General features: G+C 40.0%; 1 protein-coding gene across 1 annotated transcript in view; it reads left to right on the top strand.

The window, feature by feature from the left end:
* Positions 1-398: 398 nt before the first annotated feature.
* ZNF678 (zinc finger protein 678) overlaps positions 399-18358 on the top strand; it is a 99511-nt gene continuing 81551 nt past the window's right edge. The window contains 1 exon segment of the mRNA XM_025398370.1: positions 399-604. The gene's annotated coding sequence lies outside the window, so the exon portion shown is untranslated.

The following is an 18358-nucleotide window of genomic DNA, read 5'->3' as shown; positions in this document are numbered from 1 at the left end:
CGAGGACAGTCCCACAGGCGCACCGGAATGCACAGGCAGCCTCCCCTTTCCACCCGCCACCATTCCCAAGCACACCTTGGCTTCTGACTGGTCTGTGCTTTGGGAGGAAAACTCATCTTCAGGTTTCTCTCCAACAGAAGATGATGATGATGCGGTTCAGACACTCAGGAACAAAGATTGCAGATTGGCTTAAGAGTGCGCCCTTTATTAAAGATGGTATACATGTAAAGACATGGAACAATTTTGGAAGGATACCAAAAAAAAATTGCCCATTTTATTAATAGTCTCAACCCCTTTGCTGACCTCATCTCCTGTCACTCATAACCAAAGGAGGAGGGTCCTGGAGCCCTGTCCAATCAGGGACATTGACGTGGGAATTGTCCAATCAGGAGCGCAGCTTGAGAGGCAGAGGCGGTTTCCGGGATCTGGCGGGGCCTTTGTCTTGCGCTCCAGTTGGAGCTGCGGTCGTGTCTTCTCCGCTATTTATCCTCACCTGCGGGAGGCCCTGGTGACTCTGGTGCTGCAGTGTCTGGTTTCCCTGTGACCTGCGGGTGCTGGGAGTTACGTACCTAAGATGCCAGGACACACCGAAATCCGGAAAACGGTGAGAGTTCCCTGGAGGGTGTTCCAAGATGGCGGCCCGGCCTCCCGGCATCAGCTCCGGAGTCCGCGGCCCGGAGTCTCTGCTGGCACCTGTGGGATCTGTCACCTCTGGGTAGGGGCAGGGCCGGGCCGCCGCGTGATTCTCCTCCCATCGCTGCGCCGCGGCTTCCGCCCGGGCCTCCGCCCCGGCCTCTCTGGGCAGCTATGAAGCTGCAACCCCGCCAGTCCCCCAAACTGTGTGCTTGGTCCGGAGGGGAGGGTCATCGGGGAGAAGCCCAACTCGGTGTGCAAAACATGCGTGGGAAGAGCTGTTCCATAGGGCTCATCTTAGCTGTGCAGTCCATCCTTTTTCCTGTGAAAAATAAAGGGAGTCACTCTTAAAGCTTTGAAGAGTTTGTTTGAGCAAAGGGAGTTTCTGGAATGGGAGAGCACCCATCTATGGTGTGTGGCTTGTGGGTTTATGGAGGAGGTGCTTGAAGGAAAGGCTTTTGTAGGGTGCATGAGGAAGCAAGCCAAATTTAATAATTGACTGGCGACAGTTACAGTCACTTTATTTGGACTGTACAGGTGGAAATTTCCTGGTTATTTAATTAGAGATTAATTGGAGTTTTGTGATTGGTTGAACCTGGATTTTGTTTCCACTTAAGGTAGTCATTAACAAGAAATGCATTTGAGCTACTAATATTTTTCATGTCGAAACGCAAGACACTAGAGCCACATCTGTCTAATTGCCTGCTAATTATTTTAACACTGCACAAGAGACTGGTTTTCCCCTGCATTTTCCAAATACATGGAAAGCAGGGTCTCAAATCTCCTCCCCTGCTCCCCCAGCCTAACTCTGGCCTGCAATAAAATACTAAATTTTCAGTCTCTTTCCAAAATTCACAAAAACCACCGTCACCTCTTCAATTCACAACATTGTCAGCTATTTGTCTTTTATTGCATACTCCAGACACAATATTTTAATTAATCATTTTTTCACAGAACATTGGAGGGCACTCTTTGTTGTTGCTGTTGTTGTTTTGTTTTTGTTTTTTCTTTAAGAAGGAGTCTTGCTCTGTAGCCCAGGCTGGAGTGCAGTGGCGCGATCTTGGCTCACTGCAACCTCTGCTTCCCGGGTTCAGGCGATTCTCCTGCCTCAGCCTCCTGAGTAGCTGGGATTACAGACGCGTGCCACCACCCTGAGCTAATTTTTGTATTTTTAGTATTTTGTGTTTTAGTTTCATCGTGTTGGTCAGGCAGGTCTCCAACTCCTGACCTTGTGATCCCCCCGCCTTGATTTCCCAAAGTGCTGAGATTACATGCGTGAGCCACGGCGCTTGGCCTGTTGTTTTTTTTTCCTGCCCGGCTTTTTTTTTTTTTTTTTTTTTTTGGTTGGGTTGGAGTCCCGGCTTTGTTGACAGGCTGGAGTGCAGTGGCATAATCTCGGCTCATTGCAACCTCTGCTTCCTGGGTTCAAGCGATTCTCCTGCCTCAGCCTCCTGAGTAGCTGGGACTACAGGTGTGCGCCACCAGACCTGGCTAATTTTTGTATTTTTAGTAGAGATGGGGTTTCACCATGTTGGCCAGGGTTGTCTAGATCTCTTGACCTCGTGATCTGCCCGCTCGCCCTCCCAAAGTGCTGGGATTACAGGCATGAGCCACCACGCCTGGCTTGTTGTTGTTTTTAAGAGGATCTTGCTCTGTCATCAGGCTGCTGGAATGTAGTGACATTGTCATAGCTTACTGCAGCCTCCAACTCCTGGGCTCAGGTGATTTTTCTGCCTCAGCCTCCTGAGTAGCTAGGATTAAATGTGTGTGCTACAATGCCCGGCTAATTCTTTTTATTTTATTTTTTTGTAGAGATTGGGTTTCACTAGTTACCCATGCTTGTGGCACTCTTTAAAGATTTGTTTTCTGTTTGTAAAAGCAGAGAAGAACCCCCTGGCACTCTATTGTAAAGAAATACTTGTGGCACTCTGCTTTTATCTTTCCTAGGCACAGATGCCTTGTACAATGTCTTTGAGTTGAAGTTCCACTTTGGAAACTTTACAGCTTGTTGTATCCTCAGCCACTCTTTTTTATTTATTTTTATTTATTTATTTATTTATTTATTTATTTATTTATTTATTTTGAGACAGTCTCTCTCTGTCGCCCAGGTTGGAGTGCAGTGGTGAACTCTCGGCTCACTGCAAGCTCAGCCTCCCGTGTTCATGCCATTCTCCTGCCTCAGCCTCCCGAGTAGCTGGGACTACAGGTGCCCGCCACCATGCCCGGCTAATTTTTTGTATTTTTAGTAGAGACAGGGTTTCACCACGTTAGCCAGGATGGTCTTGATCTCCTGACCTCGCGATCCGCCCGCCTTGGCCTTCTGAAGTGCTGGGATTACAGGCGTGAGCCACCGCGCCTGGCCCGTCAGCCACTCTTATCCTAGTCCTGAGTTTCAGAATTGTCTGGGAATGACCCAAGATGCCCACAGTGGCTATGTCTCTTGGAGTATCTAGTGAATTTTGGTTGCTGGGTTTTTTTTCTTCCCAGAGGACAGCCTATGGCATGGGGATGGAACCTCTCAGTGGAGCTGCTGGATGTCCTAGGGCTGAGAGAAGTCTTCTGGTACACCCTTCATCTAAAAAACTAACCTCTTAGACATTCTCTCCCAACCCCCAATTTCATTGTCTGGAGACACGTCAGTGGAGTTGGGAAAAGACAGAAATAATTTCTGCCCTCTGTGTTCTCAGACTTGTGAAGGGAGAAAAGCTAGTCCAAAGGACAAGCAAAACCTACTCCAGTGAGCTGGTGCGAGAACATGCAAAGCAAAACATCCCTGGAGCACACAGTGAGGCACAGTGCAGTGTCTCCAGACAGGGTGGTCAGTGACCACTTCAGTGAGTAGAATGGGGGGTGGGAGAATGTCCCAGGTTATAGGATAGCCTGATCTGATGCTTGAGTCGGATGTGTCTGTGTTCCAGGTAGCACTGTTACTCCCTGAATTTGTCACCTTAAAAAGATTTGTTCACTTATTTCATCATCAGTTTTTTATTAAGTATATATTACACTTTATCAGTAGAGCTTGAAAGGTTAGAAAATATTTACAAAGGGCATGAAAGTGGTGAATTCTAGGAAGAAAATATGTAGTCATATATTTCATTTGTTAAAAAAAACTCATTTTTTTCTTCATCAGAGTGAGTGTAGTAGTTTCTCAGTTCTGTTCTATTTTAAGGGTGATTTCAAACAGAATCTCAGGGCTTAAGTTTGGGAATTTTACCAGGGGAAAAAATAGGAAACATCTCTTTTTCAGTATGCCTATAGGAAATTCAATTTCACAAGACAGTATGGTAGATTAATTGGTAAATTATATAGATTCATGAAACATCAGTTCCTCTTTTTTACAGGGTGGATGATTTGTGACATTAAATGTTCTGTATTCAATTATCTGGACATCCAAATTCAATGCTAAGTTTTAGGAGATGGGACATGGCTCCTCTTAGAAGGGCTCACATTTAGTAAGTGTTTCCTAAATGATCTGTTATAGAAATATTTAATTGACATTTTTGTATCTGAAAGGAATAGACACTTTTGCCTTTCCTTTTGAAATGTAAAATGTGTCTTACAATTTTATTCCCTTTTATAAACACTGTCTTTGAGTGATTTTGCTTAATTCTTCAAACACTGGGCATTTTCTCATTTAAAACTAAATGAATAGCCCTGACTGGAAAGTAGAAGTCTGAGCCCAGTGACTCCAAGTTAAGGCCAATCTTGAACCTGCAAAAGAAAGTCATTGAAGGCCCAATTAGTTCTTCCTGAGGAGCCTCCCTTGCAGGTGTCCCAGCCTGCTCACACAAGCATGGCAGAGTCCTTTACATTGAGAGAAGCTACAGAGCCCTGGAAAGTGAGAGATCCATGGGCAGATACAAATGAGGTTGGGTTGGAAGACGGGTTCAGAAGCTCTTTCTGAGGATAAAATTTCGTCGTCCTGGGCTGTTTCTAGACTTTGTCAAATAAAGCTAATTTAGATTTACATAAAAAGTTACTTAATTTTAAAGGAGTATTGCAACAGGGGAAAAATACCAACTATATCTGCAATCATCTGAAATGTTAGGCAGAAAAGGGCTTTATTTGAAGGGGGAACACACAAGACTAGAAAGAATGTGGAAGCGGGAGAACAGGATGAAAGTTGCCAAAATTAGATCCTAGATCAGAGAATGTTTCACCCTGAGGTCAGCCTGTGTTTAGGAGGGGCATAAAGAGGGGTTATTTGCTGGCTCAGGCTGAGTATGCATCAAAGTTCTGGGGCCTGCTAGAAAGAGAGAAGCTAACCCATTTATGCCTAGTGTTCCTTATTGGAGCACTAAGCTCGTGGGAGTTATTTATACTTCCTACTACTAGATGACCCTACTGCTGAGGGTCATCACCATGGTCTGATTTTTCACACAAAAAAATTTGCCACCTTTTAAATGGGTTAAGCAGTGGTTGGTGAACAAGGTTTTTTTTCTTGTTTGTTTTTTGGTTTTTTTTACCACTGAAGAGAATTGTTCAGGTGATTGTTTATGAGACAAAAATGGGAATTTGCAATCTGTGTCTGGCTTTGTAATAGGTTAAAAAAAAAAAAAGGAGCATCATACGTCAAAATTAGAAGAGTGTTTCTTTTCATTCACCTATTCTTTGAGAACATGAAGGATGGGGAATTTCTTCAGTCACATCTATTTACCAGGATTGCCTACCAACCCAATCTTCTCCTGCCACTTTCCTTTACTGTATATAGCTCTTCCATTTGGCTGTTTTGAGATGTACTTTTTATAACAAACTGGTACATGTTTTGCTGAGTTCTGTGAGGAGTTCTGTCAGATTATTGAACTTGAGTATGGGGTTATGGGAGTCCCAGATTTACAGGCAATCACTCAATAAGTATAGATGGGTCCCTGGTGCATGTGACTGGCCTCTGTAGTGGGGGCAGTGATGTGGGACTGAGCCCTGGCCTTGTAAGGTCTGTGCAAACTGAATGGTGTTAGAATTGAATTGTTGAGCAACCAGTGGTGTTGGAGAATTGGTTGATGTTCAGGAAACTGCACACATCTGGTATCAGAAATTTTGTCAAAAGTGCAGGAGCAGCAGCTGGAGGCAGATGCCCTTTCTTAGCGAAGGGAGGTTCTGTTCTGTATACAGGTTGTTACACTGCACTGTCCTGTGATTCCAGGAGTCCTCCCAAGATGAGAGAGGACTGAGGAGTTAGAGGGAAGGAGTTCTGAAAACAGACCCCCTTTCCCCACAGTTGCTTTCACATGATGCCCACCCACTCAAGAACATAGCCACTAACTATCAGCGTGGCCATACCTCTTCTAGAACAAGGCTTCACTCTCAGGAATTTCACGTACAACTTTGCTCCTAGAGTCTCCGACCAAAAATCACACATGTGTCTTCAGGACTTTTGGCATATCCCCTGCCTCAGATACTGTTTCTGTAGCCACAACCTGCTTGCTTCATCAATCTGGGCTTCTGGACTAGCTGATTATAAGGTCATCTTCCAGCACAGAAATGAGTCAGGGCATAGCCCCACATGGACCAGTATCTGAGCATAAACCAATTATTCCTTAAATCCTTCACTGTCCCCCACCTGTGGATCCTTGAGAGCATCTTTCTCTTTTTTTGCTTTCTTCCCCACAAACTCTCTTTCATGTGCCTAATCCAGTGCCCACTGGAATTCCAATGTCCAGGAGTTCAAGACCTGTCTGTTGTAGGAGCAAATACAAATTATAAGGAAGAAACTTAATTTTTCCACTTGAGAATGAGGGAAGAAATTTTGCTGTTCTCCCTTTTCTTTTTGTGTTTTGTTTGTTTGTTTGTTTGTTTTTAGACGGAGTCTTGCTCTCTCCCAGGCTGGAGTACAGTGGCACGATCTGGGCTCACTGCAAGCTCCGCCTCCCAGGTTGATGCCATTCTCCTGCCTCAGCCTCCTGAGTAGCTGGGACTACAGGCGCCTGCCACCATGCCTGGCTAATTTTTTGTGTTTTTAGTAGAGGTGGGGTTTCACCTTGTTAGCCAGGATGGTCTCGATCTCCTGACCTCGTGATCCTCCCGCCTTGGCCTCCTAAAGTGCTGGGATTACAGGCGTGAGCCACTGCACCCGGCCTCCTTTTTCTTAAAGTATTTAATTTAGAAAAGTCTTATTATTCTTTTGTTTATTTATTTTGAGACAAGGTATTGCTTTTTCACTTAGGCTGGAGTGCAATCATAGCTAACTGCAACCTGGAAGTCTTGGGCTCAAGGACTTCCTGCCTCACCCTCCAGAATAATTAGGACTACAGGCATATACTAACATGCCTGGCTAATTTGTAAAGTTTCTGTAGAGACAGGGTCTCAGTATGTTGTCCAGACTGATCTTGGACTCCTGGCCTCAAGGGTGCTTTCTACCTCAGCCTGCCAAGGTGCTAAGATTATAGGTGTGAACCCCCATGCCTGACCTGGAAAACTTGTATGTATTTTTTCTTCTGCTTCTTGAAATATATGCAAATTATTTTACCAGCTAAATAAATTTGAATCATTCTTTTTAACTCATGGTTGTCTTTATCTAAGACCTGGATTCTGTTGCATCGTTTTTTGATTTGGCAGAAATTTATTGTTTTTAAAATTTTTAGTCTTTTAAAGTTGATTTTAAGAGCTTGCAAAAGTTGAGCCCAAAGAGTAGAATTAAATTCAGCAGCCAGAATGGTAAAGGGTAAAAGATATTAAGTAGGTGGCCTTTGACAAAAAACTGATCATCCAAGGTGATTATCTGACATTTGGAGTCTAAAGTACTTACAGTGCAGAAGCAAGAACAGTTTAATGTATGACCTGTACAGCAGAGTTTCTAGCTATACCTGATTTCTTTTTATTACTTAGGATAAGTTAGCATGGTTATGTGTAGTCTTTAGTAGATGACTTGCATTCATTTAAACAGTGTTTTCAACAATAGTGTATAAATAAGGCCACAATATTATTTATTTCTCATGCTGCCTTGTCTAAGAGGCTGCAATATTTATTTTGAACAAACCCCTTAAAGTAGTGATTTTTAACATCAGTGCTATTTATTCTTTTGAAATATAAAGTGTTTTATATTTCAGTGAATTAAGGTCATATTAATCTCAAAACTACTGTATACATCATGACTAGTATATGAAAAAATTTTTACCTAGATATTTATACCTACTATATAAAGAAAATTCACTACCAAATTGTTTCAGTAGATACTAATCAGTCTGACATGATTATTAATTGATTGTGTAGGTATAATTATAGGTCAGCATGATTTTATTGTCTAGTGTTTTATTTTACTAAATTAAGGATGTAGCGTTTGTAGTCCAAATAAACATAAGTGATATAGCCACCTAAGGATCACAATAGCTCTTCAGTTAGCTGTGTCACAAGCTCAGATAAATCCCACTATATTAATAAAATTGTATTCCAATTCTTCATCAAAAGGTGCTGGTGGAAGTTGTCAGGCGCCTTCCAATATGGACCCCTAATCTAATGGCCTGCAGATGAGAAAGCAGCAGAACTGGCAGAAAAACCTTTAGAAAATCTGCTTGAGACTATGCTCCTGTTCCTCATAATGTTCATAATGCTCATGTTTTTTATGCTAACAGTGACTGTGTGCTTTGGGTGTTTAAGGAGAAACTCCTGGAAGGGTAGATTTTTCTGGTTGAATTTACCAATCCCATATTTAATCTAAGCTTTTCTTTAAGATGTTTTCAACTTCTTTTCTTCTCTCAGTATAACCTTTCTCTGATTGAGAGCTGTTTTTCTCTCCAGTGCTTTGGGTATCTGTTTCAGGAACTTTATTAGTATCTTACAGTGTCTGTAAGCAAGGTGGGGGTCATAATGACAGCTCGTGGAGCTATTTTATTCAGACTCATGCTGGGCATCTAGCAGTATTTTTTTTCCCTGTTGTCATTATACAGGGAATCTGAGGTTGGAACACTCTTTCCATTTCCATTATTGCTAAAGTGCAGTTCTACCCAGGAGTCCTGCAGGCTCTCCTACAGCCTCTGGGCCCCTGCACTGTAACGGGGTGTGGGAGCACAACTACAGCAGTCAGCATTTGCATGGGCTGTAAGCTCTGGGTGGTAAGCTGTGGATTGGTGGCAGATGGCCAGAGTTGGAAGTGGATACAGGCCAGCAGAAGATGGGTGCTCAGAGCATCACAAATGATTTCTTTGAAATGTAAATAGTCAAGAAGATAGATTCTTTCATTACTGTTGCTGTAGGAGAGTAGAAGCCTACTTTGAGCGGGCACCTGGCTCTAAGTTGCAAAACTACCTCATGCCTTGCAGATAAGGGAATTTGTTTTTCATTGGAATATAGCAAATTAGCTAACACAAATGACTCCCCCTTCCCCCAATTATCAGGTGAATTTAGGATGAACTATATATGACAAATGGTGCAGTCAGGTCTGCTACTTGAGGACTAATTAAGGTAACTTACATTCTGTCTTTTTAATCTCTTAGCAGATTATCTGTAATGCATATCACATTCTGGTTGAGTTGTGTAATTTAAGCCAGTTTTTTGTTGTTGTTGTTGTACCATTGTAGAGAGTTTTTCTGGGATTGGAGATGATTTTACTTGTAGTTATATTCCCCAAACATTGTCCAGAATTACCAGACATAGTATAAACTTATGAAGTGCCTGCCAGGCTTCACTCCAGAGAGGCTTTCCATCTTGGGCTTCTAGTCACAACTCATACTTGTGCAGCAAAGTGCATGCTGCCCTAAAATCTGCAGGCAGTGTAGTCTCTGCCTGTTTGGGATCTACAGTCTCTTCTAGAGAAGTTCAAGCAGACTTCTACCAAAACTACTCCACAGGGCAGCAATCAACCATTCAACGTGTTTCAGTGCCCTGGCTTCTTCAGACCTGAAACTAACTCAAAGACTCTGGTACCCAGAGACCCAAACAGGGTCACACGTGTGTATTAATTACGTGACTTGAGACCTCAAACTCCTCTTTTTTCTCTTGCCCAAAGGCCCACAAATGTATAGAGGGCACCTGCTGCTTTCTGACCCATCCAAGACCTAAATCTGCAGCTCCAAATTCTAAATCTAGGTCATAGGATTTGAGAAAAGAAAGTAATTTTATCAGAAGAATCCAAGCTGTTTTACTTATCAGGCCCAGAGAGATGTTATAATAAGACCATAAACATGACCTATTCCTCATTTTTAATGTATTTTTTCCTTGAAAGTCCTTGCTATTGTTACAGGTAGCTGTAAATTAACCTAATAATGCTACACCAGACACTGTAACCCACACTCTGTATTATACGGTCACTCACCAATCACTAACTAATGTGATTTCTGTAAACCAATGAGAATTTCAGACAGACAACTTTGTATCAGTTCACTCTTTTGTCCTGCTCCCCCATCCCCTTTTTTTTGCCTTTGAAAATCCACTTGGAAGTACTGCTAATCAAAGTGTATATTCAGGTCAACTTAAAACTATACTCCCAGGTAGCAGTCCTCAAGCTTGGCCCCCATAATACTCTTAATTATATCAGTTTCATCTCAGCTTTTTTTCTAAAGGTCAACATTTTATGGAATGTGTTAGAGCAGTCTCTATCAGGAAATCTCTCCTCTGGTTTTACTCCGCTTGCGGTAACATCCAAGATTGCTGAGCTAGGTTGATCCCACTTAGAATCTGCACAGGAGATCTGACTTCTGCCTGGGATTTACAAGACAGGACAAGACTATGGATTGAAGATGAACAGAAAACCCGTGGGAGACATGTTCTGCATTCTGAGACATCAACATAGACATCTTAAAGTCCTTCTTTTAGAGGGATTTTTTGAGTATTTCAGATCTTGTCCCATGACCTGCTACATTTGTGTGAGAGGCTCCTGGTTTAAATAGAACCTCATGGCAAAGTTTTTAAGTGTAAACCAGCACATGAGCAGTGGGAGGTTAGCAGCACATAATAGCGAAAGCCATGACTATAACTACAGTTACCTTTAAACTGTGATACTGGAGTAGATAAATTTTGTCTTTCCTCTTAACCAAGAGTTGGCTCATCAGAACAGGTGCTGTCACACCTGGATTCAGGTTCCATAGCTCCACCAGGGCAGTTTTATTTGCTATTCAGAATCAACCTGAGTGTGAATTTCCTGAATCACAATGAGGGCATCAATCCAGGGACACCAGAACTCTCTCACCAGCACCTGGGAGTCTCTCAGAAGTTTGGAAATGTTCTATGCAAACTGTGGTCAGGCTGATAAGAGGGTCTAATTTTGCTTCCCTCTCAGAGTAAGAGGAATGAGTTATCTAGTACTTGTTTCTCTCCTCAGTCTGTTTGGTTGGTACCCAGGTGGATTGTTTTAGTACCCTGGTACTTGGTGTAAAAGAAAAGAGAGGAGATCTGGAGACTCAAACTGATGTTTTTTCATGATTAGATTCAGATTTAAAGTTATTTATTTTTTGGCGGGGCATGGTAGCTCATGCCTGTAATCCCAGCAGTTTGGGAGGCCGAGGCAGGTGGTTCACTTGAGGTCAGGAGTTCAAGGCCAGCCTGGCCAACATTGTGAAACCCCATCTCTACTAAAAAAAAAAACTAGCTGGGTGTGGTGGCGCACGCCTGTAATCACAGCTGTTCAGGAGGCTGAGGCAGAATCGCTTCAACCTTGGAGGTGGAGGTTGCAGTGAGCTGAGATTGCACCACCACACTCCACCCTGGGTGACAGAATGAGACTCCATCTCAAAAAAAAATAAATAAAAGAAAAATATTTTAAATTATTTATTTGTTTGACTACCAGTATTACAACAGTGATGTTTTGTTCTTCTATGTGCAATGGCACATGATAAAAATTTGTCCTGTTACAGTTGATGTTAATTTCACTCACTTGGTTAAAGAGTTCTCTGACAGATTTTTCTACTATAGAGTTAATTATTTTTCTCTGCATTACTATGTACCTGTTGTAAATTTACTGGCTAATTTGTTTAAACCATCACATTTATTCTGTAAGCAAGCTCAGATCTCTTCTTTTTATTCTCTTGCATATACCTTACTTTGGAAAATGAAGGCTCTCATCTTTGTTTACTGGTCAGAAAAACTGGGATGAACCCAGGCTCTGCCACTTACTGGATGTTTGACAGAATATTCTCATTGGGCTAGAATTATTGGCCTCATTGGTGAGCTTCTTAGAAATTCAGAAACTCAGGCTTCACCCCAGATCTCCTGAGTCAAAATCTGAAGTTTCCAGTTATTTGTTGTACACATTAAAATGTGAGAAGTATCTTCTAACTCACCACAACTTTTCCATTTGAGAAATATACACAACTTAGTCCATACAGTGTAAATATAGTACTCAAAATTGTGCAATGCCTGTGTGGGTACCCATAATTTTGTATTTTGTCATCTAGAAAGGTATTGTATATATACTGGATTTATGGATCTTATGCATTTTTTCCTCAAAGTTAGTGAAAACCTTTGAAAATATTTCTGAGTTAAAAAATTATCTTATTGGATAATTCCAGTGAGTCAGTCAGAACTGGTTCTCTTTACTCTCATTTTACCTTAAACCAAATTAAGAATTATGCCCATGGCCACTTAGTAAGTGTGTAGTGTTTTTTGGTTTTATTTTGTTTTTTTGTTTTTTTTTTCAGAGACTCTTGACATTCAGGGGTTCAATCATAGAATTCTCTCTGGAGAAGTGGAAATTGCTTGACTATGCTCAGCAGAATTTGTGATGTTAGAAAACTATAGAAATGGTTTTCTATTCTATGTTATAATAGAACATTTCTATTCTGTAGTTTTCAAACATCTACAGGCTTCTACCTGGCCTGTCTTGGTGAGGATAACTTCAGTACACAATTTCTAGTATACCCTATGAGTTTCTTTTTTTTTTTTCTTTTGTTTTTTGAGACGAAATCTTGCTCTGTGGCCAGGCTGAAGCACAGTGGCATGATCTCGGCTCACTGCAACCTACGCCTCCCAGATTCAAGTGATCCTCCTGCCTCAGCTTCCCGAGTAGCTGGGACTATAGGCAAGTGCCACCACACTCAGCTAATTTTTTTGTAGTTTTAGCAGAGACAAGGTTTCACCATGTTGGCCAGGATGGTCTCGATCTCTTGACCTTGTGATCTACCTACCTCAGCCTCCCAAAGTGCTGGGATTACAGGCATGAGTCACCATGCCTGGCCTTTTTTTTTGCTTTTGTATATGTTTTAGGGAGTCTCTGCTTTGCATGAATAAATTTCAGATCACCGTTTTCAAGAAAAACTTAGGGATTTGTTGGTATAGAAAATAAAATCTCGAAGATACTTCATCTTGACATAAACCTTTTTCTTTCTTCAGCTGATCTGTCCTTTATTTTAGATTAGTAGTAACTCCAGAAATTTAGAGGCATAAAATATTGTTTCCCACGTCTTATAATCACATTACCACCTCCCATTACCACCACTTGTTTTTTTCCTTAGGCGACTGGATCTCTCCATGTTGCCCAGGCTGCTCTCAAACTCCTGGGCTTACGTGATTTGCTGCCTTGGCCTCTCAAAGTGCTGGGATTAGAAGTGTGAGCCACCATGCCCAGCCAACCACCACCAAGTTTTGATTCAGCAGCACTGGGTAGTGGAGCTAAGGACCCACAATTAGAAAAGTTTTTAAATATCATAAAGTTTCTGTGAGGAAACAGTGTTTCATATTAAATTTTTAGACTCTTTTATAATGTTCTGTTTTTTCCACTGAGCACAGTACTAAGTTAGTAATTGGAAAATCCCAGCAGAAGTCATACTACTTTTTCTGATGAAAGAGTCCTTGGCTGTTCTCTAAGCCAAACCTGATCACCTATATGGAGAAAAAAAAGCCCCGGAGTGTGAGGAGACTGGAGACAGTAGCCAGACATCCAAGTAGGTGGGAGTGAATAAAGCAGATGACATAGATGAGATGTCCAAAGGTCAAGGAGAAAGTCAGATCTTAAAATGTGGCTTGTGAAGCTACGCTGCAGTGGAAATAGTTTCTAAGAAGCCCTGGTTTTTTTTCTCTTGCTCTCATATAGAGACAGACATCTTCTGTCCCATGCTCTTCAATTCTATAAGGACTGGACTTCCTCTTCCACAATCCTTCTTCTAGCTTACAAAGAAAATCAAAGTCCTTTTCGTGGCTTACAAGGGACTGGAGGACGTGGCTGCTTGCTCTTTTATTGCTTTTCAGGACATGGGGCTATCTGTGATTTTTAAGGAGCTTTGTGTTAAACATTCTCTAATTTCCATTTTGAATCTTGTCTAAAATGTGTAAGAGTAGTGGAGATACTGGGATTTGGTTTAGAAATCCCAGAAACACCACACCCAGATGTTGTATGTTTTCTGCTTTATAATTTCATATCCTATGAAGGCTTCAAATGTGATTCTACAGAAATTTATACTCAATAATTTTATCAGAACACTAAGCATCTGCCCCATATAATAAAATCTAATGTTATCTTACTGCAAAATTTTAAGTTTTTTAGTATGTACTGAGGCATATCTTGTAAATGCTCTGTGCTCTAATTCCTAAACTGTAATATGGTTTAATGTATCTACTTTCTACATTTAAAAAATGTACTGTGCCATTGAGGAACTTAGAACATTGCTGAGCGTGTGTTAAATTCCCATATTTTTCCTGATTTTTAAATAGTTATTATTTTATAATTTTTCTTGTTTAGTTTGAAGCTTACTAGGATTATGTCACTGTATGTGTTTTTATATGCATACACATGTGTATACATATGTCATTGATATGTATGTGTATGTTTTATATATGTGCATATACACATATGTGTATATATGTGTGTGCATAACATTAATTTTTTGATCAATAAAAATTGCATGATTATATATTGTGTATATTGTAATAATTTGATAGTTATATATATTGTGAAATGTTTAATACAATTAAGTTGATGAAAATTATGTCACTTAACATGGTTATGTTTTTTTTGTAGTGACAGCACTTGAGGTCTCCTACTGTTGTAGCAAATTTTAAGCATACAAAATGCTGTCATTAACTACATTTTAAAGCTATACATTAGATCCCCAAAACTTATTTATCTTATAACTGAAAGTTTGTACTCTTTGAGCATCTTATCATTTTTTCTACCTCCAGAGCTGCTCATTACCATTGTAACTCTCTGCTTTTTGAGTTCAACCTTTTTAGATTCTCCATTTAAGTGAGAACATACAGTGTTTGTCTTTCTGTGCCTGGCTTATTTTGCTTAGCATAATGTCTTCAGGTCATGTTGAAATAGTAGAATTTCATTCTTTTTTATAGGAGAATAATATTTGGTTGTCCATTTATACCACATTTTCTTTATCCATTCAGCATCCACAGATGAGTCTTTTTTTTTTTTTTTTTTTTTTAATCCTTGACAGTTGTCAATAATGCTGCATTGAATACAGGGGTGCAGATATTTCTTTGCGATACTGATTTAATTTTGTTTATATACAGAAGTGGAATTGCTGGATTGTAAGATAGTTCTAGTTTTTAAAAATAATCTCCATGCTAGTTTTCATAATGACTCTTCCAGTTTCCAACTCATTAAGAATGTACAGAAATATTTTGTCACATCCTTGTTAACACTTGTTGTATTTCTTCTTTTTATTAGCCATTCTGACTGCTGTAAAATGCTATTGCATTATGATTTTGATTTGCAATTTTCTGACAAATGGTAATGTTTAGCATCTTTCTACACACCTGTTGGCCATTTTAATATGTTTGTTTAAAAAATATTCAGTCTTTAGCCTGGCGTGGTGGCATGTGCCTGTAATCCCAGCTGAGGAGGCTGAGGCAGGAGAATTGCTTGAACCCAAGAGGCAGAGGTTGCAGTGAGCCGAGACTGCGCCATGGCACTCCAGTCTGGGTGACAGAGCGAGACTTCATTTCAAAAAAAAAAGAAAAAACTTTTGGGTATTATTATTGGTACCCAAATAATAATTTGGGTATTATTATTACTGTTTCACTTATGATTTGTATGAGTTTCTGCTATATTTTGAATACTAACCTCTCATCATACATGGTTTGCAAATATCTTATCCTATCTTAAAGGTTCTTATTTTTTGCTGTGCAGAATATGTTTAGTTTGATACAGTACAACTTTATGTTTGGTTTTGTTGCCATACTTTTGATATCATATTTGAAAAATCATTGCCAAGTCAGTATCATAGAGGCTTTTCATATGCTTTTTAAATGATTTTTTTAAGGATTTATGTATTAAATTTAAGTCTTTATTTTGAGTTAATTTTTGTGTGTGGTACAAGAAATACGATTTAATTTTATTATTGTGCTTGTGAGTATCTGGTTTTCCCAGCACCAAGTATTGAAGATGCTATACTTTCTGCATTGTGTATTCGTAGTGCCCTTGTCAAAGATTTAACTTTAGATGCATAAATTTACTTCTGGGCTCTGTATTCTGTTCCATTGATTTCTGTGTTGGTTCCTATAAACATACCATTCTATTATTTATACTGTAGCTTTGAAATGTAGTTTTAAATAATGAAGTATAATGTCCCCAGATTTGGTTTTATTCCTCATGATTGCTTTGGCCATTTAATGTTTCTTATAGGTTTTATATACATTGTAGACTTTATTTCTGTTACTCTAAAAAGTGGCACAAGAATTTTGATAGGAATTTGAATTAATCTACAGATTGCTTCGGATAATATGGCACCTAGATGATATTTATTCTTTCAATCCATAAACAATCATATATTTACATTTATTTGTATCTTTAATTTCTTTCATCAATACCTTATTTTTTTGTTTAAAGATCTTTCACCACATTGGTTAAATTTGTTGCTAAGAAATTTATTATTTTGTTGCTATTGTAAATGAGATTTTTTTTTTTACTGGTTTGTTGCTACTCTATATAAACAAAACTGATATTTGTATGTTAATTATATTTTCTGCTTCTTTACTGAGTGCATTTATTAGTTTAAGCTATTTCTTGGTGTGTACTATTTATGGTTTTACATATATAAGATTATGCCATCTGCAGTGACTTTTTTTCATCTTTTCAATTTGGATCGTCTGTGTTTTCTTGCTTAATTATTCTATGTAGGACTTCCAGTTCTATGTTCAAACAGAACCATTAGAATGGGCATAATATAGACTTGCATTGGTGTTTGTGCATTTGAAGGAGCAAACACCTCTTTTCATTTTTATAAACTGTTTTCAGTAGGTAAAGATCTTCATCTTTTGGGTCTCAAGACAGATGAGATCTTTTCTGGGCTTGCAGTAAAAAGGGTTGTAGCTGGGTTACAAGGTTGCTGCCAGGTCTGGAGTGGGTTTTACCTTTAGTGGGCTTGTTACCAGGAGCACATGTGGTTGTGAGTCCTGTCATGTTTTTGGGCAGACTGGATTGTCTTCAGGACTTTCCTCTGTGGAGCAGGCACTAGGGCAGGTTTCTGCTATATGGTGGGCCTAATACCAGATGCATGGATGAGTGTAGCTCCCACTGAGTACCTAGCAGGGTTTCCCCCAGGTTATCTACAAGCAGTGACTTTTGAACTGTTTTGTGTGGGTCACAAGTATGATGTCCCCAGCTTTTTTGTTATTCCTCATGATTGGTTTGGCCATTCATTATTTCTTGTAGTTCTATATACATTGTAGGCTTGCATTTTCTATTACTATGAAAAGTGCACAGGAATTGTGATAGGGATTTGAGTTAACTTACAGACTGCTTTGGATAATATGACACTTTATTAATCAAAGGGCCTGTCTTCTCAAAGTGACTCTTCTTTATCTTGGGTTTTAGCACAGTTTCCTAATGCCCTGTATCCCAAAGCTCAGTATATTGCCCAGGCTGTTCTTGAACTCCAGGCCTGAAGCAGTCCTCCTGCCTCAGGCTCCTGAATGGAGGAGATTAGTGTCATGAGCCACTGTGCCTGGCTTTCTCATAAAGTTACTTTAGTTGATGGATGGCTGACTAGTTTTTTTTTGTTTGTTTTTGTTTTTGCTGCAGGGGAATATAAAAGTAGGGAACTCCAGCATTCCCCTTGAAAACTGGCACAAGACAGGGATGCCCTCTCTCACCACTGCTGTTCAACATAGTGTTGGAAGTTCTGGCCAGGGCAATCAGGCAAGAAAAATAAATAAAGGGTACTCAGTTAGGAAAAGAGGAAGTCAAATTGTCCCTGTTTGCAGATGACATGATTGTATATTTAGAAACCCCCATTGTTTCAGCCCAAAATCTCCTTAAGCTGATAAGCAACTTCAGCAAAGTCTCAGGATACAAAATCAATGTGCAAAAGTCACTAGCATTCTTATACACCAATAACAGACAGAGAATCAAATCATGAGTGAACTGCCATTCACAATTGCTTCAAAGAGAATAAAATACCTAAGAATCCAACTTACAAGGGATGTGAAGGACTTCTTCAAGGAGAACTACAAACCACTGCTCAGTGAAATAAAAGAGGACACAAACAAATGGAAGAACTTTCCATGCTCATGGATAGGAAGAATCAATATCGTGAAAATGGCCATACTGCCCAATGTAATTTATAGATTCAATGCCATCCCCATCAAACTACCAATGACTTTCTTCACAGAATTGGAAAAAAACTACTTTAAAGTTCACATGGAACCAAAAAAGAGCCTGCATTGCCAAAACAATCCTAAGCCAAAAGAACAAAGCTGGAGGCATCACGCTACCTGACTTCAAACTATACTACAAGGCTGCAGTAACCAAAACAGCATGGTACTGGTAACAAAATAGAGATATAGACCAATGGAACAGAACAGAGCACTCAGAAATAATACCACACATCTACAACCATCTGATCTTTGA

This window comes from Theropithecus gelada, chromosome 1, assembly GCF_003255815.1.
Source record: "Theropithecus gelada isolate Dixy chromosome 1, Tgel_1.0, whole genome shotgun sequence".
In the NCBI taxonomy this organism is placed as follows: domain Eukaryota; kingdom Metazoa; phylum Chordata; class Mammalia; order Primates; family Cercopithecidae; genus Theropithecus; species Theropithecus gelada.
This window is presented reverse-complemented; position numbering and strand designations above follow the sequence as displayed.